Source organism: Orcinus orca, chromosome 6 (assembly GCF_937001465.1).
Source record: "Orcinus orca chromosome 6, mOrcOrc1.1, whole genome shotgun sequence".
Lineage (NCBI taxonomy): Eukaryota > Metazoa > Chordata > Mammalia > Artiodactyla > Delphinidae > Orcinus > Orcinus orca.
Window position 1 is genome coordinate 54671845 of NC_064564.1, and position 26972 is coordinate 54698816.

Genomic DNA, 26972 nt, shown 5'->3' on the forward strand with positions numbered 1-26972 from the left:
AAGCCCCCTAAGACAAAAAGAAAACCTAAATGATAATTCCCAGTGGCAGGACTTGAAAGGCCTACACTTAACTGCTAGAATTCTGGGATAAAATAGCCCACACATACATGAAGATAAGATAATTTAAAGACAAAGACCCTCAAGTAACAATGACTTATTTCACTTGACTTTATGAGTAACTATATCAATTTTATAGATGTTGGATATATTCCAGCTGGGACCCTCCCATTATAATTCACATAATTACGTCCAACTGAATAAAGCTCTAGGGCAGACATGGCAAACAGGCTTTCTCACCTGTGCAAAAGCATAGCAGAGGGCTGACTGGAATGCTGTTTTAATTCAGAGCTCAATAGGAAAGAGAGTTGTGAACAATCAGTAAAGACTACTATGACATGGAAGGGGAAGGATGATGACACAACACCCTCCCCTAGGGTAAAATCTTCACTTATCAAACTGTTTAAGCCCTGCTCTTGAACACTGGGTTCCAACAACATCAATTCAATTAACTCTCAAATCCAGTGTCAAAATATAAGATTTAAAAAACATGATCATCTTCCACTACTGGGAAAAAGAATTACAAAGTATTTTTTCTCCTTGTCTCCCTCAAAGCACAACCAAAAACCATGGGCATTATAGGTAAAACAAACATAGGAAAACTCTGAAGGTGGGGTGCCTCCGAAGGTAGGCAGGCTGGCTAGGAATCTTGAAAGAAAGATTGGCTAAGAAACAACACAATGATGAGAAAATGCTGCTTTTCTTTTTGCCTCATATATCCCAGACTTGGAGGGAAAAAAGCCAACAACCTAGTGCAGTATAAATGGTGCAGTAAGTGCAGTAAGAAAAAAGTCCCAGCAAAAGGGAACAGGAAGGGGATAGCCTAATAAAAAAGAAAATATTTACACATTAACCACTCTACCCCAGCCTATCTCCACAAGAAAAAAAAAATAAAGTTGTTCCCACTACCACCCACACTAGCAAAGGCCAAGTGAGGAACCTAGACTTCAATCCTTGCAAAGCTGTAATGAGGCTCCCCACATCCCCTTCCCCACTGGGGTAGTGTCAGAGGTGGCTAGTAGAGAGTCAGAACCAATGAGACAGACTGGGACCTGGGACCCTTTGCTGGGACCTGGGGCCCTTTGCTGCAATGCTGCAATGCTTGCACCCGGACACACCTCTCCTCGAGCAACAAAATACAAAGAAACTGTATGGGACTAAAAATCACTGCGTACATGCGCAGTTGGGACAAATTCTGGACCCAAAAGATACAGAGACCAAAAAAAACCCAACTGCTCCTGTTGAAGAGCCTGGAGCAAAAGCAGGCTCCCGGCCCAGGGAGCGAGCAAACAAGGGAACCTGTTGTTTGTTCTCGCTCCCCCCTGCTGCAGCAGGAGCTCCAATAAAGCCTTGCCTGAATTTCTTGTCTGGCCTCTAGTCAATTCTATCGATTGGGGAAGGCCAAGAACCCTCGTCAGTAACACCCCCTCCCAGCAGTAACAAGGCTCCCCTCCTCCCATGTCTCAGTGGAGGTCACATGAGGAACGGTAAAGAGGTACCACTGCTCCTCCCAGCTAGGGTATATCAGTGGAGGCCTAGTAGAGAGCAGTAACTCCCAAGCCAACCTAGCAGTAATGAGAACCCTTCCCCACTCCTCAAGTGTCAACAGGAATCAAGAAAGGAACCTGAACTTCTAACCTCTCCTGGCAGTAAAAGAGAAGCACCACTTCTTCCCCTGATGGGGTGGTTTCAGAGAAAGCCAGCTTAAACAGAAGGTTTAAATAAGACGCACAGCCCATCATACCCGAATGTCTAGTTGCAATAAAAAATCACTCATCATACCAAGAACCAGGAATATATAAAACTGAATAAAAACAATCAATAAAAGCTAAAACCAAAATGACAGAAATGTTAGAATTATATGACAATTTTAAAGCAGCCATCATAAAAATGCTTTAACAAGCAGTTATAAAGACACAAGAAACAAACTAGAAGCCTCAGCAAAGAAGTAGAAAGTCTCAGCAAAGAAATGGAAAATACAAAGAAGAACCAAATAAGGGACTTCCCTGGTGGCGCAGTGGTTAAGAATCCGCCTGCCAATGCAGGGACATGGGTTTGATCCCTGGTCCAGGAAGATCCCACATGCCGTGGAACAACTAAGCCCATGCACCCCAACAACTGAACCTGTGCTCTAGAGCCTGCGAGCCACAACTACTGAGCCCACGTGTTACGACTACTGAAGCCCGTGTGCCTAGAGCCTGTGCTCCATGACAAGAGAAGCCACCACAATAAGAAACCCATGCATCACAACAAAGAGTAGCCCCTGCTCACCACAACTAGAGAAAGCCTGTGCGCAGCAACAAAGACCCAACGCAGCCAAAAATAAATTAACTTTTTTTTTTAAAAAGGAAGAACCAAATAAAAATTTTAGAAGTGAAAAGTACAAGAACCAAAATAAACAACTCAATGGATGGGCTCAATAACTTTCTGTAGAAAACAGAGTAAGAATCAGTGAACCAGAAGAGAGTACAATAGAAATAAAGACTACTGGTCCTCACTTCTGCTGAACACATTAACTTTTTCTCCATAAAAATTTCTAGAAATCCTCCAACAAACCATAACTATTTAATCTTTTCAGGGACTTCCCTGTTGGTCCAGTGGTAAAGAATGCACCTTCCAATGCAGAGGACGTGGGTTCGATCCCTGGTCGTGGAGCTAATAACCCACATGCTGCAGGGCAACTAAGTCCGTGCGCCACATCTACCGAGCTCGCGCACCTCAATGAAAGAGTCCACATGCCACAAACTACAGAGCCCATGCGCTCTGGAACCCGCACACCACAACTGCAGAGCTCACGCACCTTGGAACTCATGCACCACAACTAGAGAGAGAAAACCCAGAGGCCACAACTAGAGAGAAGCCCACAAGCTGCAACTAAGACCCAATGCAGCCAAAAAATGAAGGAAGGGAGGGAGAGAGGGAGGGAAAGAGGGAGCGAAAGAGGGAGGGAGGGAGAGAGGAAATATTTTTTTTAAAGTCTTTTTAAAATTCTAGAAGTTTCCCCCACACGTTTTGAAAGGTTATTCCCTAAACTGTATGACACCAAAGACAGAACATCAGCAAAAACCAGTAAGATATTGATAATGTTGGAGGCTTTAATGTAAAGACTTGTTACATCAAATACTTTATTGAGGCTAAGTATGTACATTTATAACTAGACTTGGCAATAAGTGCACTAAAATCCCTAGAGGTTTATGTATGACATACTATGCATTTTATTACATTCAGACTTTTCTAAATAAAATTCTTCATTTTTAAGTTTTAAAAGTTTAGCCAATTTTAGAATGATACCCAGAAAATAAAAAGAACAGTGAATACACTACTGTATATAAAATAGATAACCAACCAGGACCTACTATATAGCACAGGAACTATACTCAATATTTTACAATAACCTATAAGGAAAAAGAATATGATAAAGAATAGATATATATACACATATATAACTGAATCACTTGCTGTACACCTGAAACTAACACAAAACTGTAAATCAACTATATTTCAATAAAATAAAATTAAATTAAATTAAAAGAACAGTGCATAAAAAAATTTAGGCTTTCATTTCTGTTATAATTATGAAAAATATATAATTTAAAGTCAGTAAACAACACAAATATTTGCAATTATTTTATTTGAGTACTTTGTAACACTCTAGCTAACACCCATAGTATATTTTTTTCACTTGGGATTCTTAAAACACCCATAGATTTCTTGACCAACTGGCATAGTGAATGATAGCAATGAAAACTATCCTTAATCATCTCCAACCAGGAATCCAAATTAGAGAAGAAATCAAGAAAAAAGTAGTTCAACATGCATTTTAGAAAATGTTAAAATAATAACTGCTGTTTCAAAATTTTCAAAAGAAAAAGAATCAAGTTTTTAAAATAAAGCAACCCTAAGATCTCAATGGCTTAACACACATCTACACACAGTTACTTCTGTCTCACATCAGTCTGATACAACTTAGAAAAGGATTCAAGAAGGAGAGTGCTCTGCTCTACTGAGCCACTCAGAGACCCAGGCTTCCTGCATCTTTTGGGTATGCTGAATCCTTAAAATCCTTTCCACTCAACTGGCAGATGAGACAAGACAGCTGGTAGAAGAGTGCCTGACCTAAAAAGTGCTTATCATGTGCCAGGCCTAAAGGTGGTACAGGCATACCTCAGAGATATTACAGGTTTGGTTCCAACACTACAATAAAGCAAACATCACAATAAAGTAAGTCACAGATTTTTTTTTTGGTTTCCCAGTGCATATAAAAGTTTTGTTTACACTATACTGTAGTCTATTAAGTGTGCATTGTCAAAAAATGTACATACCTTAATTTAACAATACTTTATTGCTAAAAATGCTAAAAAAGCTTTCGATGAGTTGTAATCTTTTTGCTGGTGGAGGGTCTTGCCTCGATGCTGGTGGCTGCTGACTGATCAGGGTGGTGGTGGCTGAAGGCTGGGTGGCCGTGGCAATTTCTTAACATAAGACGACAATGAAGTTTGCTGCATGGATTGACTCTTCCTTTCAGGAAAGATTTCTCTGCAGCATGCAATGCTAATTGACAGCATTTTACCCACACGAGAACTTCTTTCAAAATTGGAGTCAATCCTCTCAAACCCTGCTGCTGCTTTATCACCTAAATTTATGCAATATTCTAAATTATTTGTTGTCATTTCAACAATCTTCAAATCATCTTTACCAGGAGTAGATCTCACCTCAAGAAACCACTTTCTTTGCTTATCCATAAAAAGTAACTTCTCATGTTAAAGTTTTATCATGAGATTGCAGCAATTCAAGCACATCTTCAGGCTCTACTTCTAATTCTAGTTCTCTTGCTATTTCCCCCACATCTGCAGGTATTTCCTCCACTGAAGTCTTGAAGCCCTCAAAGTCACCCATGAGGGATGGAACAACTTCTTCCAAACTCCTGTTAATGTTGATACTTAGACGTCTTCCCATGAATCTCAAATGTTCTTAATGCCATCTAGTATGGTGAATCCTTTCCAAAAGTTTTTCAATTTATCCAGATCCATTACAGGAATCATTATCCATGGCAGCTATAGCCTTACAAAATGTATTTCTTAAATAATAAGACTTGAAAGTCAAAATTACTCCTAATGGGCTTCAGAATGAATGTTGTGTTAGCAGGCATGAAAACAACAATAACATTATACATCTCCATCAGAGCTCTTGGGTGACTAGGTGCAATGTCATTGAGCAGTAATATTTTGAAAGGAATCTTTTTGTCTGAGCACCTGGTCTCAACGGTGGGCTTAAAATACTTAGTAAACCATGGTATAGGCAGATGTGCTATCATCCAGGCTTTGTTGTTCCATTCATAGAGTACAGGCGGAGTAGATTTAGCATAATTCTTAAGGGCCCTAGGATTTTTGGAATGGTAAAGGAGTACTGGCTTCAAATTAAAGTCACCAGCTACATTAGCCCCTAACAAGAGTCAGCATGTCCTTTGAAGCTTTGATGCCAAGCTGTTGACTTCCCCTCTCCAGCTATGAAAGTCCTAGATGGCATCTTCTTCCAGTAGAAGGCTATTTCATCCACACTGAAAATCTCTTGTTTAGTGTAGCCAGCTTCATTAAAGATCTTAGCTAGACCTTCTATAACTTGCTGCAGCTTCTACATCAGCACTTGCTGCTTCACCTTGCACTTGTATGTTCTGGGGTTGGCTTCTTCACTTAAACCTCATGAACCAACCACTGCTAGCTTCAAACTTTTCTCCTGCAGCTTCCTCACTTCTCTCCTGCAGCTTCCTCACCTCTCTCAGCATTCACAGAATAGAAGAGAGTTAGCACCTTGCTCTGGATTAGATTTTGGCCTAAGGGAATGTTGTGGCTGGTTGGATCTTCTATCCAAACCACTAAAACTTTCTGCATATCAGCAATAAGGCTGTTTCACTTTCTTATCATTCATACGTTCACTGGAGTAGCACTTTTAATTGATTTCAAGAATTCTGCTTTCACAAGTTGGCTAACAGGCACAAGAGGCCTAGTGTTAGGCCTTTTTCGGCTTTCAACGTGTCTTCCTCACTAAGCTTATCATTTCTAGCTTTTGATTTAAAGTGAGAGAATTGAAACTCCTCCTTTCACTTAAACAGAGGCCACTGTAGGGTTATTAATTGGCCTAATTTCAATATTGCTGTGTCTCACAGAATACGGAGGCCCAAGGAGAGGGAGAGAGGTTCAGGAACTGCCAGTCCAAGGAGGAGTCAGAACACACACAACACTTATCAATTACATTCACCATCTTACATGGGCACAGTCTGTGGCATCCCAAAACAATTATAATAGTAACATCTAAGATCACTGATCACAGATCACCATAACAAATACGGGCAAATCCGATATGGCTGTTTCACTTTCTTATCATTCATACGTTCACTGGAGTAGCACTTTTAATTGATTTCAAGAATTCTGCTTTCACAAGTTGGCTAACAGGCACAAGAGGCCTAGTGTTAGGCCTTTTTCGGCTTTCAACGTGTCTTCCTCACTAAGCTTATCATTTCTAGCTTTTGATTTAAAGTGAGAGAATTGAAACTCCTCCTTTCACTTAAACAGAGGCCACTGTAGGGTTATTAATTGGCCTAATTTCAATATTGCTGTGTCTCACAGAATACGGAGGCCCAAGGAGAGGGAGAGAGGTTCAGGAACTGCCAGTCCAAGGAGGAGTCAGAACACACACAACACTTATCAATTACATTCACCATCTTACATGGGCACAGTCTGTGGCATCCCAAAACAATTATAATAGTAACATCTAAGATCACTGATCACAGATCACCATAACAAATACGGGCAAATGCTATTGTCAAAATATTGCCAATAGACTTGCTGTACACACGGTTGCCACAAACCTTCAATTTGTAAAAAATGCAATATCTGGGCTTCCCTGGTGGCGCAGTGGTTGAGAGTCCGCCTGCCGATGCAGGGGACACAAGTTCGTGCCCCGGTCCGGGAAGATCCCACATGCCGTGGAGCAGCTGGGCCCGTGAGCCATGGCCGCTAAGCCTGCGCGTCGGGAGCCTGTGCTCCGCAGCAGGAGAGGCCACAACAGTGAGAGGCCCGCGTACAGCAAAAAAAAAAAAAATGCAATATCTGCAAAGTGCAATAAAACAAGATATGCCTATATACATTTCTACTCAGAATCCATTCACCAGAACTCAAGTCACAATATCATACCTAAAGGCAAGGGGAACTGGGAAATATAGTCTAGCTGGATGCCCAGAAAAAAGATTACAGATGCTGGTTAGCACTAGCAGTCTCTTCCACAACAGTATCAGAACTTTATTAGAAGTCTGAAGAAATGATAAAATTATATTTGAAATATTTTTAACACAGTTTGATATTCCTTATATTGCAGACATAAGTATGGTTTGGCTACAAGATTGTAAGCACCAACAGGATATATTTGCCTTGTTCATCATTGTATTCACAGTGCCTGGTACAGTGCAGGGCCTCTCCTAAACATTCAATAAATATGTGATGTTAAACCAGTCAATCAATCAAAAAAAGAAACCATGTTAAAATTCTAATATTCAGTGTCCACTAATTAGCAACTTTCTACGTAACAGTGAAGTGGAAACACTATATTTGTATATAAAGAAAATAAGATCTGACTTTCAGCATAACGAACTATATAAGGAGTGACAAAGCATTTTAAGTTTTACTCTTTAAAGTCCGAAGGGGTATTTTAGGCTCCCCCCAGAAATACAAAAATGGCCTAGTCTTTTTTCCTTCTAATAAAAGCATAAATTTGAGTTTCTAAACAGTTTAATTTTTAGTTTCAAGTCATATACCTAGAGCCAGAGCCAATTTCAGTGATTCAAAAGAATGTACCAGGAATTATCTAAAGCAATCAAAAGATATCCTGGATATTTATGAGACTGCCATTATACTCAGTTTTAGGATTACTCAAGATTCCAAATCTATTCAAAGTAAATGTAAAAAACAGTTGCCAGACTATGAGCGATGAACAAAATTTCCTGCCCTAGTAGTTTGTGGCTGAAACTGACCTGGTCTTCTGGTAAAACTATTGCCCTCACTAAAACCAACACAAAACCTCAGAATTGATTACCCCGCCCTACCACACCTCCTGTCCCCAGTCATAATCCTTATTCAATAAGGCTTTAAACCTCTCAGGTTTCAAATAAAGAAGCCAAAACAGGAAAAAGATAGGTCTTTATAACAAATGGTATATAAAGTATAACAAAATAAATATTGTGGTTAATAAATGCTGCTTAATATAGGATATTTATTCAACAAGTAACTTAAGAGTTTTCAAAATAATAAAAGGCCTAAGGGATTCCCTGGTGGCGCAGTGGTTGGGAGTCCGCCTGCCGATGCAGGGGACGCGGGTTTGTGCCCCGGTCCGGGAAGATCCCACATGCCGCGGAGCGGCTAGGCCCGTGAGCCATGGCTGCTGAGCCTGCGCGTACGGAGCCTGTGCTCCGCAACGGGAGAGGCCACAACAGTGAGAGGCCCGCGTACTGCAAAAAATAAAAATAAAAGGCCTAAAAATCTGCTATGCTTATACAGTTTTAAAATTAATATATCAGCACATTCAGAAACAGAATGGCAACATATTTTTATATATTTTTATCCAAGTTATAAATGTTACTTTTTCAAACATGGTAATAGGACATAACAAAAAAACAGTACTTATTACCACCCATAAATGTCCTCCTTAAGTCATATATCTTTATAGTATTTCTTTTTGTTGTTAAAATTCCTTTAATAAGATGAGGAACTGTTTATTTCTCGTGTATTTTATTTTATTTTTTTCCCCAGGAGGAAAATACTTTTATTATTACCATTTTACAGACGTGACAAAACTGAGACACAAAGAGATTAAATAACTTGCCATAGATCACACAGCTCGTAGGTGGTAGTCTACTTTTTCTTTTTACTTAGTTTTTATTGGAGTATAGTTGCTTTACAATGTTGTATTAGTTTCTGCTGTACAGCAAAGTGCATTTGCTATATGTACACATATAGCCCCTCTTTTCTGGATTTCCTTTCCATTTAGGTCACCACAGAGCACTGAGTAGAGTTTCCTGTGCACCTATTGTGCTATACAGTAAGTTCTCATTAGTTTTCTATTTTATACATAGTAGGGTATATATGTCAATCCCAATCTCCCAGTTCATCCCACCCACCCCCTTCCTCCCTTGGTATCCACACATTTGTTCTCTACATCTGTGTCTCTATTTCTGCTTTACAAGTAAGTTCATCTGTATCATTTTTCTAGATTCCACATATAGGTGATATTATACAATATTTGTTTTTCTCTTTCCAACTTACTTCATTCTGTATGACAGTCTCTAGGGCCAACCCACATCTCTGCAAATGGCACACTTTCATTCCTTTTTATGGCTGAGTAATATCCCACTGTACATATGTACCACATCTTCTTTATCCATTCCTCTGTTGATGGACATTTAGGTTGCTTCTATGACCTGGCTATTGTAAATAGTGCTGCAATGAACATTGGGGTGAGTCTATCTTTTTGAATTATGGTTTTCTTCGGGTATATGCACAGGAGTGGGACTGCTGGGTCATATGGTAGTTCTACTTTTAGTTTTCTAAGGAACCTCCATACTGTTTTCCATAGTACCTGTATCAATTTACATTCCCACCAACAGTGTAAGAGGGTTCTCTTTTCTCAACATCCTGCCCAGCATTTATTGTTTGTAGATTTTTTGATGATGGCCATTCTGACCAGTGTGAGGTGATACCTCATTGTAGTTTTGATTTGCATTTCTCTAAAAATTAGTGACGTTGAGCATCTTTCCATGTGTTTGTTGGCCATCTGTATGTCTCCTTTGGAGAAATGTCTATTTAGTTCTTCCACCCATTTTTTTTATTTATTTGGCTGTGCCAGGTTTTAGTTGCGGCACACAGGATCTTCATTGTGGCATGCAGAATCATTAGTTGCAGCATGCAGGATCTTTAATTGCAGCATGTAGGATCTTTAGTTGCAGCATGCAGGCTCTTTTAGTTGCAGCATGTGGGATCTAGTTCCCCGACCAGGGATTGAACCTGGCCCCTGCATTAGGAGCACGGAGCCTTAACCACTGGACCACCAGGGAAGTCCCTTTCTGCCCATTTTTTGATTAGGCTGTTTGGTTTTTTTTTGATATTGAGCTGCATGAGCTGTTGGTATATTTTGGAGATTAATCCCTTGTCAGTTGCTTCATTTGCAAATGTTTCTCCCATTCTGAGGGTTGTCTTTTCGTCTTGTTTGTGGTTTCCTTCTCCTCATGTATTTTATATCAGTATTTTTTCTACTGCAGTAATAAAATGTAACATGAAATCTACCCTCTTAAATTGTAAGTGCACAGGGCTTCCCTGGCGGCGCAGTGGTTTAGAGTCCGTCTGCCGATGCGGGGGACACGGGTTCGTGCCCCGGTCCGGGAAGATCCCACATGCCGCGGAGCGGCTGGGCCCGTGAGCCATGGCTGCTGAGCCTGCACGTCCAGAGCCTGTGCTCCACAACGGGAGAGGCCACAACAGTGAGAGGCCCGCGTACCGCAAAAAAAAAAAGTTGTAAGTGCACAATACAGTATTGTTAACTACAGGCACAATATTGTACAGGAGATTTCTAGAACTTATTCACCTTGCATAACTGAAGCTTAATACCAATTGACTAAGTCCCCCCAACTTCTGCCTCTCCAACAGACCCTGAAAAAAAAAAAAAAGCAGCTCTACTCTTTGTTTCTATGAATTTGACTATTCCTGATACTTCACGTAAGTGGAGTCGTGCAGTATTTGTCTTTCTGTTACTATCTTATTTTACTAAGCATAATGTCCTCCAGATTCATCCACGTTCTTATTGCAGGATTTCCTTCTGTTTTAAGGCTTAATCATATTCTATTGCATGTATATAAATACACACACACACACACACACACACACACAAAATCACATTTTATCTATTCATCCATCAATGAACATTTATGTTGTTTCCAGATCCTGGCTATTGTGAATAATGCTGCAATGAACATGAAAGTGCAGATATCTCTTTGAGATCATGCTTTTGTTTCCTTTGGATATATACCCAGAAGTGGGACTGCTGGGTCACATGTTAGTTCTATTTCTAATTTTTTCAGAAATTTTTTCAAAGAAATCATTTCCAAGACCAATGCCATGAAGCTTTCCCTTATGTCTTCTTCCAGAGGTTTTACAGTTTCAGGTCTTAAATTTAAATCTTTAATTCATTTTGTGTTGAAGTATAATGCCTCCACCTTTGTTCTTCCTGCTCAAGATTGCTTTGGATAGCCAGTCTTTTTTGGTTCCACATGAATTTTAGGATTGTTTTATTACTGTGAAAAATGCCATTGGGATTTTGATAGGGACTGCATTAAATCTGTAGATTGCTATGCATAGTACAGACATTCTAACAATATTTAGCTTTCTAAACTATGAACAATCTATGAACACAAGATGTCTTTCCATTTATTTGCGTCTTTTAAATTTTTCATTGATGTTTCAGTGTACAAGTCGTTTACCTCTTTTGTTAAGTTTATTCCTAAGTTACTCTTTTTGACAATATTGTAAGGATATTGAAAGGATAGTTGATTTCTTTTTAGGATAGTTTTTTGTTAGTGTATAGAAATGCAACTGATTTTTGTATATTGATTTTATATACTGCAACTCTACTAAGTTTGTTTATTCTAACAGTTTTTCTGTGGAACCTTTAGGGTTTTCTACATATAGATCATGTCAACTCTAGAGACAATTTTCTTCTTTTCCAATTTGATGCCTTTTATTTCTTTTGCTTGCCTAATTCTTCTGGCTAGGAATTCCAATATTGTGTTGAACAGAAATGCAGAGAGTAGGCATCCTTGCCTTGCTCCTGCTCTTAAAGGAAAAGCTGTCAACTTTTCATTATTAAATATTATTTGTTAATTGCGGGATTTTCATATATGGTCTTTATTATGATGAGGTAAATTCCATCTATACCTAGTTTGTTGAGAGATTTTTATCATGAAACATTGAATTTTGTCTAATGCTTTTTCTGTATCAATTGAGATGATCATATAATTTTTATTCTTCATTGCATTTATGTAGTGTACCACATTTATCAATCTGCATAAGTCAAACCATCCTTGCACATCAGGGATAAATTCTACTTGATTGTGGTATATGATCCTTTTAAAGTACTGTTCAATTCAGGCTGCTAGTCTTTTGTTGAAGATTTTTACATCTGTTTTCATCAGAGATATTGCTCTGCAGTTTTCTTTTCTTATATTGTCCTTTTCTAGCTTTGGTATCAGGGTGATGTTGGTCTCATACAATGAGTTTAGACATGTTTCCACCTCTTCAATTCTTTTGGACGCATTTAAGAAGTTTGGGTGTTAATGCTTCTTTAAATGTTAGGTAAAATCACCAATGAAGCCTCTGCTTCTACAGTTTTCTTTGTTTGATAGTTTTAGATTACTGATTCAATCTCTTTACTCATAGGTTTTTCACATTTTCTAGTTCTTCAGAATTCAATCTTGGTAGGTTGTCTGTTTCTAGGAATGTGTACATTTCTTCCTGGTTATCCAATTTGTTGGCATAAATTTGTTCATCATAGTCTCTTACAATTCTTTGTATTTCTGTGGTATCAGTTGTAATGTCACTTCTTTCATTTCTGATTTTATTTGAGACTTTTCTTTTTTTTTTCTTAGTCACACTAGCTAAAGGTTTGTCAATTTTGTTGATCTTTTCACAAAAACAGCTCCAAGTGTCACTGATTTTTTTCCAACTCTTAGTTTTTTTGGTTTTTTCCCCTGTTGTTTTTCTGATCTCTACTTTTACTCCTGCTCTATCTTTATTTCTTCCCTTCTGCTAGCCCTGGGCTGTTTACTCTTCTTTTCCAAGTTCCATGGTGTGTAAAGTTAACTAGTTTTTTGAGATCTTTCTTCTTTTTAATGTAGACCTTTATCACTATAAAATTCCTTCTTAGTACTGCTTTTGCTGCATCCCATTTCACTTGTCTCAAGATTTTTTATTTCCCCTGATTTCTTCTTAAGCCATTGGTTGTTCAAGAATGTGTTGTCTAATTTCCACATCTTTGTGTATTTTAGTTTGCTTTCTGTTATTGATTTCTAGCTTCATTCCACTGTCACTGGAAAAGATACCAGATATGATTTCAATTTACTTATATTTGTTAAGACTTGTCTTGTTACCTAACTTGTGATTTATCCTGGAAATGTTCCATGGGCACTTGAGAAGAATGCGTATTCTGCTGCTATTGGGTAGATGTTCTGTACATCTCTATTAGTTCCATTTGGTCAATAGTGTTGTTAAAGTCCACTGTGTTCTTACTGATGTTCTGTCTAGATACTCTATCCATTACTAAGAGTGAGGTATTGAAGTCTCCTACTATTATTGTATTGTTACCTATTTCTCTATTCAGATTTGTCAATGTTTCCTTTATATATTTAGGTGCTCTGATGTTAAGGGCATATCTCGTTATAATTATTACATCTTCTGGATAAATTGACTCCTTTGCCATTATATAATGACCTTTTAGTCTCTTATGACAGTTTTGGCTTAAAATCTATTTTGTCTTATATAAGTTCTATTCATTCAGCTACTCTAGGTCTTTTGATTAAAGAGTTTAATGCATTTACATATAAAGTAATTATTGATACATAAGGACTTAATATTGCCATTTTTTTAAATTGTCTTCTGTTTTGCAACTCTTTTCTCCCCCTTTTCTTCTCTTGATATCTTCCTTTGTAATTGTTGATTTTTTGTAGTGATATTCTTTAATTCCTTTCCCTTTTTCTTTTGTGTGTCTTCTATAGGTATTTGCTTTGTGATGATCAGGAGGCTAACATAAAACAACTTAAGGGACTTCCCTGGTGGCACAGTGGTTAAGAATCCACCTGCTGGGCTTCCCTGGTGGCGCAGTGGTTGAGAGTCTGCCTGCCGATGCAGGGGACACGGGTTCGTGCCCCGGTCCGGGAAGATCCCACATGCCGTGGAGCGGCTGGGCCCGTGAGCCATGGCCGCTGAGCCTGCGCGTCCGGAGCCTGTGCTCCACAACAGAGGAGGCCACAACAGTGAGAGGCCCGTGTACTGCAAAAAAAAAAAAAAAAAAAAAAAGAATCCACCTGCCAAGGCAGGAGACATGGGTTCATGCCCTGGTCCCAGAAGATCCTACATGCCGTGGAGCAGCTAAGCCCATGCACCACAACTACTGAGCCTGTGCTCTAAAGCCCACAAGCTACAACTACTGAGCCTGTGTGCCACAACTACTGAAGCCCGCATGCCTAGAGCCTGTGCTCCACAACAGGAGAAGCCACTACAATGAGAAGCCCGCGCACTGCAACAAAGAGCAGCCCCTGCTCGCTGCAACTAGAGAAAGCCCGCGCGCAGCAACGAAGACTCAACGCAGCCAATAAATAAATAAATAAATAATTTAAAAAAAAACCTTAAGTTATAACACTCTATTAAAAGCTAATAACAACTTAAACTTCGGTCACATACAGAAACTACATTTACTTCACCTCATAAACACTCTATGTCACTGAGGTCACAATTTTTTTTTTTTTAATATTGTATATCCATAAACATATTTCTGCAGTTATAGTTATTCTCAAGACTTGTCTTTTAACTTATATTCTAGAATTAAAAGTGATTTATATACTACCATTATGGTATTAGACTATTCTCTATTTGTCCATATATTTACCTTAGCAGTGAATTTTATACTATTACATGCTTTGTGTTGCTGTTCAGTATCCTTTTGATTCAACTTGAAAAATTACCTTTAGCATTTTTTGTAAGGCAGTTCTACTGGTGATGTATTAATTGCCTTAGCTTCTATCTGGGAAAGTCTTTATGTCTCTGTCACTTGTGAAGGACAGTTTTGCCAGGCACAGTGTCCTTGGTTGGCAGGCTTTTTTCTTTCCAAATTTTGAATATATCACCCCACAACCGTTTGGCCTGTAAGGTTTCTGCTGAGAAATCTACTTATAGTCTTATGGGGACTCCTTTGTATATGACCAGTCACTTTTCTCTTGTTGCTTTCAAAATTCTCTGTCTTTGACTTCTGAGAATCTGATCATACAGCTGGACTTCAGTATCTATGGGGGATTGGTTTCAGGAGCCCCCATGTATACCAAAATCCACAGATACTCAAGTCCCTTATATAACATGGCATAGTATAGTAGACCCTCCATATCTCCAGGTCTCACGTCTGTGGATTCAACTAACAATGGATGGAAATTTTGATCTGTAGTAGGTTGAATCCATGGGGGAAAACACTGCAACTACAAAAAACTAACTACAAAAGCTATTTATTGAAAAAAATCCAGGTATAAGTGGACCTGCACAGTTCAAACCCAGTTGTTGAACGGTCAACTGTTCTTTGCGTAGAATTTTTTAGATTCATTCTTTTAGGGATCCTTTGAGCTTCAACAATCTGGATGTCCATTTCCCTACCCAGATTTGGGAAGTTCTAACCCATTATTTCGTTAATAAGTTTTCTACACCTTTCTTTCTTTTGCTTCTGGGACTCCCATAATGCTTATTAATCACTAATGTTGGTCCATAAGTCTCTTAGGCTCTCTTTACTCTTTTTTAATTCTTTTTTTCTTTCTGCTCCTCTGACTGGCTAATTTCAAATGACTTGTCTTAGAATTTGTTGACTTTTCCATCTGCTTGATCAGATATGCTACTGAATTCCTTAACTGAATTTTTCAGTTGTTATTGTATTCTTCAGCTCCAAAATTTGTTCAGTGGTTTTTTACAGTAATTTTTTGTTGGTATTTTCATTTTTTTCTCATGTATCATTTTCTTGATTTCCTTTGGTTGTCTGTGTTCTCAGGTAACTCAGTAAGCTTCCTAAAGATGATTACTTTGAAATTGTCAAGCAATTCAAAAATGTCCATTTCTTTAGGGTAAGTTACTAGAGATTTACTTTATTCCTTTGATTGTTTAATGTTTCCCTGATTCTTCCCGTTCCTCGTAGATCTGTGTTGGTATCTGTGCATTTGAAGAAACAGCCACCTCTCTCCCAGGCATTATGAACTGGCTTTGACAAGGAAAGATCTTCGGCAATAAGCCCAGCTGAGATTCAGGGAGCCTCTCAAACAGCAAGAACCCATCCCTTTTCCCTTATTTTTAGCTGCCCCCACAAAGGTATGCCAGTTTCATTAGCGGCCCTGCTCAGATGAACAGGTAGCACACTGAAAGGCCAGGAATGCTCCACTCCTCTCCCTCCCTTCTGGAGGAGAAGCCTCAGTTTCTGTGCCTTCTCCTAATCCCAAAAAGCTGTGCCAGGCAACAGCAAGCTGCCTGCTGTCTTCCTTTGTTCTTAGCTGTCCCAGGTACCTGAACTATACTGAATCCATCAGCACTCTGAGTGAGATGAGACAAAATCTTAGCCCCTCAGGCAGTGCATCAACAGGCCAACAACATTTGATGGAGATTCCACTCTCTTTTCCCCACCTCCATCTACCACAAGGAAGAAGTAGTAGGCTAAGGCAACCTTCTCTTGGTGCTGAGCTGTGCCTGCTTGGAGGAGGGACTGATGCAGGTAAAATGAAATTGCTCTCCTTACCTGTTTCAGTGTGGCGTTCCTGGCTTTGTGCTCATTCTGGGTACTGCAACTTAACTGGAATCTAGACTTCTCATAAAGGTATTCTGATCTGTGTATCATTGAGTCAGCATTTCTGTGGGGGAACGAAGGGTGGGACTTTCTATTCACCATCTTGCTGATGTCACTTCTCCCTTATACTATTTTTTGAATTTTTAATTTGAGACAATCTTTTTACTTCTTACACATCTCCTCCCAATATAGATTTCACTTGAATCCAATGGTCACAGGAAGAGATTTAAGCATACTTTATTTTCTGTGTGTGTGACAGAGCTTATATCCCTTACTATCTGAACTTTTGCTACTTGCTATCTAAAATACAGTAACCAAAAGATTTCAATAACCTAGTATTCTCACTATCCAAGTTTTCATTATCTATACTCAGGAAGTGAAGATTTGGATAGCAAGAAATAATTATATGTATTTTACTGATTCCCAGCCTCTCATCAAACAGGAGAGGTGCTGTCCTCATCATGCAGTGATGAGGGTCATTCTCCCAGAGTAAGACATATGCAGCCTTGCCAGACTGCTGTATACAGCCCCAGAGTGAAGAGAACAATGCAGTACCTGCACATTTACCAGGCATCCCCTCTCTGTGAATTTCCCCCAAAGAAGACTACTCAAGCACCTCTAGGGGGGCATTCTGACTTATCCTTATATATGCCACTTTTTGGTTCCATCAATACTAATTGTTTATATTACTTCTATACATAATAATTATTGTTCACAGCTGAGCAATATAGTGTACTATGATTATATTTCCTTTCATATATAACTGTTTGTTTCTTCTGGAATTAAGAAATGTGTCACTCTGCTATCAGTGACCTCAGCATTTGGTTGACTGAATTAATGTCACTGTGAAGATATATATGCCATCTCATTGTAGAATTCATCACTTACTGCCAACTGTTAAAGGCAAGCAAAAAGTTTGTACATTTTTACTTTTAGGTTCCATTAGGCCTTTAATCGCCTTATTCTCCTTCTTTCCTTCCATTATTAAACACACACCCACTAAGAGAAAAAGCAACTGATGCTGAACTTTCAGGCCCTTGAATTGTGTTTGGATCACAAAGTAAAATCAGTACAGACCATGTCTCTAATCTGCAATATAAAAGGTAGATGCAATAACTGAGAAATGAAAACGAACAGGACATTGAGGAATTTTTTTTTAAAGGGACTCTCCAGAACAGAAAATCTCAAGGGACTGAGGCTCACATTCCTCTCACAATCAATATGGAATCACATTTGAAATCCTACCAGGAGGTGATGATTTAGTGGTTAACTAATGAAATGGAGAGAAGTGTTAAAACTCTTCTTCCCTTTTAAAAAACTAAAAATTGTGTCACTTTTTTATTTGCTCAGTTTTTTAACTTACATTTTAACTCTTTCCAGAATTCTCAAAAAGAAATGTAAAATACCTTTCTATATTATTGACCTATACTTTTTTTTTTTTTTTTTACCTATATGGTCAAAAGCATTTCAATCTGGAAACTCATGTCCCTTGAGTCTGAAAATGTTCTTGAATGACTTCTTTACGAATTTCCATTTCTCTGTTCTCTACTTCTGAAATTCCTAATAATCACTGTTAGAGTACCTAGATTGCTACTCTAATGTCCTTTTCTTTTTGCTCCTCTTTGTTCTAATTTTTGGAAAACTTACTCAATTTTTTATTTCTCCACCCCACCCAACCCCCTGCCCCCAGTTACTTCTTTATTTTGACAATCATATTTAACTTCCATGTGCTCTTTCTCATTCTTTGACTCCTGGTCATGTTTCATACAGGCAAAATCTCTTACTGCCTTATGATAGTTCTTGTATTTATTATATTTATTATATGACATTTATTATAGTTTCTTTGTTTTCTTCAGCATTACCTCTGTCTCTTATGAGCTCCATTTTTGTTACTTTTGGTTTTTTGTCTTCCATGTTGGGGGTTTTCCTCAAATGTATTAAGATCCTTTGTTGTCCATTTATATATAAAAATGTGGCACTAAAAAGACTGTTGGTAGTTTTCTTGACCTGGGGGAGGCACAGCTTGCCAACACATCTTCTCTATAGGTACCTGAATAGGGGACCTGCATTTTGTTAGGAGACCGTTAAATATTCTTATATCTCTGTTCTTTCTCTAAGTCTACTCATTTTCTCCAGACATGAATTTTTAAGGCTTCTGCCTGGATAGGACAATGAACAGCTTCCAGCAATCTCGGAGCTGAACGATTCATTGAGTACTCATTGTTCAGAAGAATGGGCTTTCATTTATTTGCTCAGTTTTCAACATAAACCTAAGCCCTATACCTTAATATGCTGATGTCCTTAAGTGCAGAGACTACTACTTTCTATTTTGGAATAAAGCTCTTGCCGCCTACCTTGACAAGAGGAGGACTAGAGAGTGTATATATATTCTTTATAAAGACTTTAATTCAATTTTCATATTTTCCAGCATCACCATCCCTCACTCCAACGATCAGAGGTCAGAGGTGTCACCCATTCCTAAGACTTTCTAGATATTGTAGATTTCAGTTTTCTCCATTTTGCTTAGACAGTTAGCACTTATAAATTTATTTTTTATCATTCAAAAATTTACTAACATATCTTGCCCATTATCTTTTCCCCTGTTCTCTTTATCCATAGGCACTTATATATTTTTGAAAATCCTTTACAGTCATTTTAGTGAGATTCTGGGAGGAAGCAGAGATAAATACTTATCCTCAAGGCATCATATTTACTCAAGTTCCTGCTGTCACAGTTTCAAATTTCCTTTTTACATATTCTAATGATGTGATGTTCTCTCTTTGATAATATGTGATTCAATGTTCAAGTTAATTATTTTTTTAAAAAGTAACTTTAAAAATGTTCTACGAATCTATACTTTCAGTCCAGTAGAGGTTAAAGATCTAAGTAAAATTATGGACCATCACAAATACTAATGTCAAACCCAAAACTTGGTCTTGTGTTTATTAAATTAAACCTAACAAACGTTTTATGTGAAAAAATTAAGGATCCTTTCAATAAATCAACATTACTTTTGAAAATACATTTACTGAATCATGCAGTTAATTCACTGGATGCAATGAACAAAACAAATTTGCGGACTTTCTTAGACTATATCCTAACATTAACTCCTTAACGTACAAATACACTTATTTATTCTTACGTTCAAGACATTAGTTTCGGCCACCTTGTATTTTAATATCATTCACTCACTTGCTCACTCATTCATTTATTCAGTGTGTTTGTGTACTAATTCAAGGACTGTGCTAAGCACTATGAAAAACATGTATAATATGGTCCTATTCTCACAATCTGCAACAGGAAAGTCAAAAGACTGACATATATAAGTAAAATTACACTGAAATATAAATGGTGTGAAAGCAGTATTCAAGAAGCTACAGGGGCTTCCCTGGCAGCCCAGTGGTTAAGATTTGGCCTTCCAATGCAAGGCGTGTGGGTTCAATCCCTGGCTAGGGAGCTAAGAACCCACACACCTCTTAGCCAAAACACCAAAACATAAAACAGAAGCAATATTGTAAAAAATTCAATAAAGACTTTAAAAATGGTCGATATCAAAATTTTAAATCTTTTAAAAAAAACAAAAAAATAAGCTATAGATCCACATGAGTAGAAGACGTGTCTGTATATGACCTTCTTAATGATATTTAATCAGTCACAAGAACACAATTAACGTAAACTTAAACACAATTTATTATGCTCCTATCTCCGGAATAATTTCTGAAAATGGGGAGAAAGAGAGTATAATTATCATGATAGTCAAACAAATGCATTAGTACTAATTCTCAAGATATAACCCAAACCAGCAATCCATGTAAGAATGTAGTTAACATTCTCTGACCCAATTTCAAATCAATAAGTGAGAAAAGTCATTCAATCCACTGAAACCAAAGTGAAAAACACAACTGTAACCCATGCAACTAGAAATGTTTCTAGTAGACTCACTTAAAATCATTGCTCTATGTCCTGTGATCCATAGGCTGTCCTTCCCACCAAACAACCTCCCTTGATCCATCCTCAGGTGCAGTAAAAAGTCAGTCAAATTCAGCAACTCAGGGAAACATCCAACTACAATAGGAATTAGTTAAATCACCAAAAACAGACCTAAAGCTCATAATTATATGAAACCCACCCATAAATTCTTTCTCTACCAATAAAGTATGGAAAGGGGGAAAGCCTCTTTCTAGTATTCTTAGCTACATTATTTGCAAAACTTTAAACTTCTTTTTAAATATCATGTATACTTTATTTTTTTAACATCTTTATTGGAATATAATTGTTTTACAATGTTGGGTTAGTTTCTGCTATATAACAAATTTAATCAGCTATATGTATACATATATCCCCATATCCCCCATATCCCCTCCCTCTTGCATCTGCTTCCCACACTACCTATCTCACCCCTCTAGGAAGTCACAAAGCATCGAGCTAATCTCTGAGCAATGCAGCTGCTTCCCATTAACTATATATTTTACATATGGTAGTGTAGGTATGTCAATGCTACTCTTTCACTTCGTCGCAGCTTACCATTCCCCCTCCCTATGTCCTTAAGTCCATTCTCCATGTCTGTGTCTTTATTCCTGTCCTGCCCATAGGTTCTTCAGACCATCTTTTTTTAGATTCCATATATGTTACCATACATTATTTGTTTTTTCTCTTTCTGACTTATGTCTGTATGACAGACTCTAAGTCCATCCAACTACTACAAATAACTCAATTTTGTTTCTTTTTATGGCTGAGTAATATTCCATTGTATATATGTGCCACATCTTCTTTATCCATTCATCTATCGATGGACACTTAGGTTGCTTCCATGTCCTGGCTATTATAAATACAGCTGCAGTGAACATTGTGGTACAGGACTCTTTTTGAATTATGGTTTTCTCAGGGTATAGGCACAGTAGTGGGATTCCTGGGTTGTATGGTAGTTCTTTTTTAGTTTTTTAAGGAAACTCAATACAGTTCTCCCTAGTGGCTGCATCAATTTACATTCTCACCAACAGTGCAAGAGTGTTCCCTTTTCTCCACACCCTCTCCAGCATTTAATGTTTGCAGATTTTTTAATGATGGCCTGTCTGACCGGTGTGAGGTGATACCTCCTTGTACTTTTGATTTGCATTTCTCTAATGATTAGTGATGTGGAGCATCCTTTCAGGTGTTTGTTGGCAATCTGTATATCTTCTTTGGAGAAATATCTATTTAAGTATTCTGCCCATTTTCGGATTGGGTTGTTTTTTTGATATTGAGCTGCATGAGCTGCTTGTATATTTTGGAGATTAATCCTTTGTAGGTTGCATAGTTTGCAAATATTTCCTTCCATTCTGAGGGTTGACTTTTTGTATTGTTGATGGTTTCCTTTGTGGTGCAAAAGCTTTTAAGTTACATTAGGTCCCATTTGTTTATTTTTATTTTATTTCCATTTCTCTAGGAGGTGGGCCAAAAAGGATCTTCCTGTGATTTATGTCATAGAGTGTTCTGCCTATGTTTTCCTCTAAGAGTTTTATACGGTCTGGCCTTACATTTAGGTCTTTAAATCCATTTTGAGTTTATTTTTGTGTATGGTGTTAGGGAGTGTTCTAATTTCATTCTTTTACATGTAGCTGGCAAGCTGTCCAAGCACCACTTATTGCAGAGGCTGTCTTTTCTCCACTGTATATTCTTGCCTCCATTATCAAAGATAAGGTGATCATATGTACGTGGGTTTATCTCTGGACTTTCTAGCCTCTTCCATTGATTTATATTTCTGTTTTTGTGCCAATACCATACTGTCTTGTTTACTGTAGCTTTGTAGTATAGTCTGAAGCCCAGAAGCCTGATTCCTCCAGCTACATTTTTCTTTCTCAAGATTTATTTGGCTATTTGGGGTCTTTTGTGTTTCCATACAAATTGTAAAACTTGTTGTACTACTTCTGTGAAAAATGCCATTGGTAGTTTGATACGGATTGCAGTGAATCTGTAGATTTCTCTGGGTAGTATAGTCATTTTCACAATGTTGATTCTTCCAGTCCAAGAACATGGTATATCTCTCCAACTATTTCTATCATCTTTAATTTCTTTCATCAGTGTCTTATAGCTTTCTGCATACAGGTCTTCTGTCTCCTTAGGTAGGTTTATTTCTAGGTATTTTATTCTTTTTGTTACATTGGTAAATGGGACTGTTTCCTTAATTTCTCTTTCAGATTTTTCATCATTAGTGTATAGGAATACAAGAGATTTCTGTGCATTATTTTTGTATCCTGCTACTTTACCAAATTCACTGATTACCTCTAGTAGTTTTCTGGTAGCATCTTTACGATTCGTTATGTATAGTATCACGTCACCTGCAAACAGTGACAGTTTTACTTCTTTTCTGATTTGGATTCCCTTTATTTCTTTTTCTTCTCTGATTGCTGGGCTAAAACTTCCAAAACTATGTTGACTAACAGTGGTGAGAGTGGGCAACCTTGTCTTGTTCCTGATCTTAAAGGAAATGGTTACAGTTTTTCACCATTGAGAACGATGTTGGCTATGGGTCTGTCATATATGGTCTTTATTATATTGCAGTAGGTTCCCTCTATGCCTACTTTCTGGAGGGTTTTTATCATAAATGGGTGTTGAATTTTGTCGAAAGCTTTTTCTGTATCTATAGAGATGATCATATGGTTTTTATCCTTCAATTTGTTAATATGGTGTATCACAATGATTGATTTGCATATTGAAGAATCACTGCATTCCTAGGATAAACCCCACGTGATCATGGTGCATGATCCTTTTAATGTGCTGTTGGATTCTGTTTGCTAGTATTTTGTTGAGGATTTTTGCATCTATGCTCATCAGAGGTATTGGCCTGTAGTTTTCTTTTTTCGTGGCATCACTGTCCGGTTTTGGTATCAGGGTGATGGTGGCCTCATAGATTGAATTTGGGAGTGTTCCTCCTTTTGCTATATTTTGGAAGAGTTTGAGAAGGATGGTTGTTAGCTCTTATCTAAATGTTTCATAGAATTCGCCTGTGAAGTCATCTGGTCCTGGGCTTTTTTGTTGGAAGATTTTTAATCACAGTTTCAATTTCAGTGCTTATGATTGGTCTGTTTATATTTTCTATTTCTTCCTGGTTCAGTCTCAGAAGGTTGTGCTTTTCTAAGAATTTGTCCATTTCTTCCAGGTTGTCCATTTTTTTGGTATATAGTTGCTTGTAGTAATCTCCCATGGTCCTTTGTATTTCTGCAATGTCAGTTGTTACTTCTCCTTTTTCATCTCTAATTCTGTTGCTTTGAGTCTTCTCCCTTTTTATGTTGATGAGTCTGGCTAATGGCTTATCAATTTTGTTTATCTTCTCAAAGAACCAGCTTTTAGTTTTATTGATCATTGCTGCAGTTTCCTTCATTTCCTTTTCATTTATTTCTGATGTGATCTTTATGATTCCTTCCTTCTGCGAACTTTGGGGGTTTTTTGTTCTTCTTTCTCTAATTGCTTTAGGTGTAAGGTTAGGTTGTTTTGAGATTTTTCTTGTTTTTTTAGGTAGCATTATATTGCCATAAACTTCCCTCTTAGAACTGCTTTTGCTGCATCCCACAGGTATTGCGTCACGGTGTTTTCATTGCCATTTGTTTCTAGGTATTTCTTGATTTCCTCTTTGATTTCTTCAGTGATCTCTTGCTTATTTAGTAGCGTATTTTTTAGCCTCCATGTGTCTATTTTTTAGTTTTTTTCCTGTAATTGATATCTAGTCTCATAGTGTTGTGGTTGGAAAAAGATACTCGATGAGATTTCAGTTTTCTTAAATTTACCAAAGCTTGATTTGTGACCCAAGGTATGATCTATCCTGGAGAACTTTCCATGAGCACTTGAGAAGAAAGTGTATTCTGTTGGTTTTAGATGGAATGTCCTATAAATATCAATTAAGTCCATCTTGTTTAATGTGTCATTTAAAGCTTGTGTTTCCTTATTTATTTTCATTTTGGATGATCTGTCCATTAAAGAAAGCGGGGTGTTAAAGTCCCCTCCTATGATTGTGTTACTGTCGATTTCCCCTTTTATGGCTGTTAGCATTTGCCTTATGTATTGAGGTGCTCCTATGTTGGGTGCATAAATATTTACAATTGTTATATCTTCTGTTTGGATTGATCTCTTGATCAGTCTGTAGTGTCCTTCTTTGTCTTTTATAATAGTCTTTATTTTAAAGTCTATTTTGTCTGATATGAGAATTGCTATTCCAGCTTTCTTTTGATTTCCATTTGTATAGAATATCTTTTTCCATCCCCTCGGTTTCAGTCTGTATGTGTCCCTAGGTCGGAAGTGGGTCTCTTTTAGACAGCACATATATGGGTCTTGTTTTTGTATACATTCAGCCAGTCTATGTCTTTTGGTTGGAGCATTTAATCCATTTATATTGAAGGTGATTGTCGATATGTATGTTGCTATGACCATTTTCTTAATTGCTTTGGGTTACTGTAGGTCTTTTCCTTCTCTGTGTTCCCTGCCTGGAGAAGTTCCTTTAGCATTTGTTGTAAAGCTGGTTTGGTGGTGCTGAATTCTCTTAACTTTTGCATGTCTGTAAAGGTTTTAATTTCTCCATGGAATCTGAATGAGATCCTTGCTGGGTAGAGTAATCTTGGTTGTAGGTTTTTCCCTTTCATCACTTTAAATATGTCCTGCCACTCCCTTCTGGCTTGCAGAGTTTCTGCTGAAAGATCAGCTGTTAATCTTATGGGGATTCCCTTGTATGTTATTTGTAGCTTTTCCCTTGCTGCTTTTAATATTTTTTCTTTGTGTTTAATTTTTGATATTTTGATCAATATGTGTCTTGGTGTGTTTCTCCTTGGATTTATCCTATATGGGACTCTCTGCACTTCCTGGACTTGATTGACTACTTCCTTTCCCATATTAGGGAAGTTTTCAATTATAATGTCTTCAAATATTTTCTCAGTCCCTTTACTTTTCTCTTCTTCTTCTGGGACCCCTATGATTTGAATGTTGTTGTGTTTAATGTTGCCCTAGAGGTCTCTGAGACTGTCCTCAATTCTTTTCATTCTTTTTCCTTTATTCTGCTCTGTGGTAGTTATTTCCACTATTTTATCTTCCAGGTCACTTCTCCATTCTTCTGCCTCACTTATTCTGCTATTGATCCCTTCTAGAGAATTTTTAATTTCACTTATTGTGTTGTTCATCATAGTTTGCTTGCTCTTTAGTTCGTCTAGGTCCTTGTCAAACGTTTCTTGTATTTTCTCCATTCTATTTCCAAGATTTTGGATCATCTTTATTATCATTACTGTGAATTCTTTTTCAGGTAGACTGCCTATTTCCTCTTCATTTGTTTCGTCTGGTGGGTTTTTACCTTGCTCCTTCATCTGCTACATATTTCTCTGTCTTCTCATTTACTTTAACTTACTGTGTTTGGGGTCTCCTTTTTGCAGGCTCCAGGTTCGTACTTCCCATTGTATTTGGTGTCTGCCCCCAGTGGGTAAGGTTGTTTCAGTGGCTTGTGTAGACTTCCTGGTGGAGGGGACTGGTGCCTGTGTTCTGGTGGGTGGGGCTGGATCTTGTCTCTCTGGTGGGCAGGATCATGTTCGGTGGTGTGTTTTGGGGTGTCTGTGAACTTAGTATGATTTTAGGCAGCCTCTCTGCTAATGGGTGAGGGTTTGTTCCTGTCTTGCTAGTTGTTTGGCATGGGGCATCCAGCACTGGAGTTTGCTGGCTGCTGGGTGGAGCTGGGTCTTAGTGTTGAGACGGAGATCTCTGGGAGAGCTCTCGCCGATTGATATTAGCTGTGGCCGGAAGGTTTCTAGTGGTCCAATGTCCTGATCTCGGCTCTCCCACCTCAGAGGCTCAGGCCTGACACCAGGCCGGAGCACCAGGCCCCTGTCAACCACATGGCTCAGAAGAAAAGGGAGAAAAAAAGAAAGAAAATAAATAAAATAATAAATAAATAAAAAATTATTAAAATTAAAATTAAAAAAAAATAATAATTACAAAAAAGAAGAGAGCAACCAAACCAATAAACAAATCCACCAATGATAACAAGCGCTAAAAACTAAACTGAGATAAACATAAAAATCAGAAACAAATCAGTTGCAGACAGCAAACCTCAAGTCTACAGTTGCTTCCAAAGTCCACCTCCTTAATTTTGGGATGATTCATTGTCTCTTCAGGTATTCCACAGATACAGGGTACATCAAGTTGATTTGGGGGATTTAATCTGCTCCTCCTGAGGCTGCATGGAGAAATTTCCCTTCCTCTTCTGTTAGCTCAGCTCCTGGGGTTCAGCTTTGGTTTTGGCCCCAACTGTGAGTGTAGGTTGCCCTCACGCATCTGTTTCCCGCCCA

At 38.0% G+C, this 26972-nt stretch overlaps 1 protein-coding gene across 8 annotated transcripts in view; it reads right to left on the reverse strand.

The window, feature by feature from the left end:
- The window catches only part of CNTLN (centlein), a 331436-nt gene that overhangs the window by 280060 nt on the left and 24404 nt on the right, over positions 1-26972 (reverse strand). The gene's annotated exons all lie outside the window — the stretch shown is intronic.